The following is a 2,803-nucleotide window of genomic DNA, read 5'->3' as shown; positions in this document are numbered from 1 at the left end:
GGGCGCCTGGGTGGCTCAGTGGGTTAAGCCAATGCCTTCGGCTCAGGTCATGATCTCGAGTCCCGCATCAGGCTCTCTCCTTGGCAGGGAGCCTGCTTCCCTCTCTCTCTCTCTCTGCCTGCCTCTCTGCCTACTTGTGATCTCTCTCTGTCAAATAAATAAATAAAAATCATTAAAAAAATAAATTTAGTTTTATAATTTCTGAATTAATATCCAATTGGAGATATTCAGAGTTGGAGATGCTGCATATATGAAGTTTAAAAATAAAAGGAGAGACCCAACATTGACATTTATTGGTCAAGGAAAGAGGGCATATCCAACCAAAGTTCCTAAGAAAGAAGTCTCAGTGAGAGAAGATTCAATCCAGGGCAGTGACTTTCCATTCCTAATTTGCTCCACTCAATTGAAGTGTATCAGTTACTTTAAAGGGATCTTGAGTATTTCACTTTTGTGACTTTATAAACTGTGCACCCTTGCATGGAATCCCTTGCCCTCTTGTCCTTCCACTCCTCCTTTAAATCTCAGGAAGGAGTGCTTCCTCTGGGAAGTCTTCTTTGTTTTCTCGTTGGTTAATATATTCCTACCACTAACCTTTACATTGTGTGACTATCTTTATATTGGCACTTATTTCATTGAATATTATTATGTATGTTATCACTGAGTGTAGAAAACCATGACTTGTTCAACTTGGAAATCACAATGTCTGTGACACAAATAGGAACTCATGCCACAATCTTTTACACAATCTTTCAATTGAATGAATCAATAAAAGATTAACATTATAATGCATTTAAAGGCTTTCTCTCCTGTTCTGTAGATCACCTGGTTCTACTACGAGAAATCACTCCCATCCAGACTAGATGGACCCAAGAAACAATGTAACTTACTTTGTCCTCTTGGGCCTCACCTGGGATCCAAAGGAACAGAAAGTTCTTTTTGTTATGTTCCTGCTCTTCTATATTTTGACAGTGGTGGGCAATGTGCTCATTGTGGTGACTATAGCTGTCAGTAAGACCCTGGGCTCGCCTATGTAATTGTTTCTTGCTAACTTGTCTTTTATAGATGTCATTATTCCTCTTGCATTTGCCCCAGATTGATTTCAGATTTGTTGTTTGCAGAAAATACCACATACTTCCAATCTTGTATGACTCAGCTATTTACTGAACACTTTTTTGGTGGCTCAGAGGTCTTTCTTCTGCTAGTGATGGCCTATGACCATTATGTGGCCATCTGTAAGCCCTTGTATTATTTGTGATCATGAGGAAGTGGGTGTGTGTTGTGCTGCTGGTAGTGTCCTGGGTGGGGGGTTTTCTGCATTCAGTAATTCAAGTTAGACTATTTATGGGCTTCTGTGGTCCCAATATCATTGACCACTATTCCTGTGACATGTACCCTTTAATGAAATTGGTTTGTACTGACACATATGTCATTGGCCTGCTAGTGGTGGCCGATGGAGGGATGATCTGCACTATTGTGTTTGTGTTCTTGCTCATCTCTTATGGTGTCATCTTGTACTCTCTAAAGAACTTTATCTCAGAAGAGATGCAGACAGCCCTTCAGAACTGTGGTTCCTACATCATTGTCGTGGTCCTCTTCTTTGTTCCATGTATTTTCATGTATGTAAGACGTGCTAAGACCTTCCTCATTGACAAATCATTGAGTGTGTTTTTACAATCATAACCCCCATGCTGAACCCACTGATCTACACTCTGAGAAATTCTGAGATGACAAATGCTGTGAAATAAGTAAGTGCATCATCTATCATGAATGAAGCAATTTAACATTAGTGTCAATCTCCTCAAATGTTAAAGTCCATTTTACTGTAAATGCATTTACAGTCATAGTCAACAAATAATGTGCAATGAAAGAGTCAAATATTTATAGAGTTATACTAATTCATAATTAATTGCTATGTTTACTTTTGTTACTTTTCATCTCATTCATAATTCTATTTCTGGTCAGTTTTTTGTCTTTTACCTTCATTCTTTTCATTGTTAAAATATTTCTTTTATATAGATTATCTTATCTATTTAATTTCTTTTCATATGAAGTTTTTGTGTAACATTTTACTTTTAAGATACACCTAAGCAAAAATTAGATAAAATAAATATTAAAAATAGAATCCTTACAAAGAGGAAATGGTGTGGAATGAACATCCTATCTATCCCTCACCAGAGTCTCCCTGTTCTTCCATACGCATCATTGTACTAAGATTGTTATTCTTCCTAAGATTGTTCAATTAATAATTTTTGCTATTAAAAAATCTTATTTTCATGTATGTCTTTTTCTTTGTGTCTAACTTTTGTATTTACTACTTGACCTCCTGAAGATCCTTCCATACAAGTATACAGATGTAACTCATTCTTAGGTTTCTCCTACTGCCTAAAAATTCTTAATAAAGATGTAGCTAAATTAGTGTTTCCAGTACTTTTCCTACGATAAATAACTTTGCAGTGAAGTCTTTTAGCGATTTTCTAATTATGAGTTTGTCTTTTAAGACAAAAGTCCAATTGTTTGATCAATTGGTAGATATATTTAAAATTGTTGATGTTCATAGTTATTGTCCAAGTGCCATCCATAAGCTTGTACCAAACTATGCTACTTCCCTCAGTTTAGAGTTTGTGCACATTCTCAACAAGTTCTTGACGAATATTTATAGTATTTGAGATTCTGATTGTTAAAAACATTGTGTTTCATTTGTTTACTGTAATTGCAATTCAATAAATATAATTGAATTTGATTCACGTGTTTGAAATTATTTGTATATCTTTTGTGAATTTTCTATTATTAACTTTTACACGTT

At 35.4% G+C, this 2,803-nt stretch overlaps 1 pseudogene; it reads left to right on the top strand.

Annotated features, from left to right (window-relative positions):
- Positions 1–860: 860 nt before the first annotated feature.
- LOC123949691 lies at positions 861–1,745 on the top strand (annotated as a pseudogene).
- The last annotated feature ends 1,058 nt before the right edge of the window (positions 1,746–2,803 follow it).

Source organism: Meles meles, chromosome 8 (assembly GCF_922984935.1).
Source record: "Meles meles chromosome 8, mMelMel3.1 paternal haplotype, whole genome shotgun sequence".
NCBI classification, from domain to species: domain Eukaryota; kingdom Metazoa; phylum Chordata; class Mammalia; order Carnivora; family Mustelidae; genus Meles; species Meles meles.
Note: the sequence above shows the minus strand (reverse complement) of the source record. Positions and strands in the feature narration are given on the sequence as shown.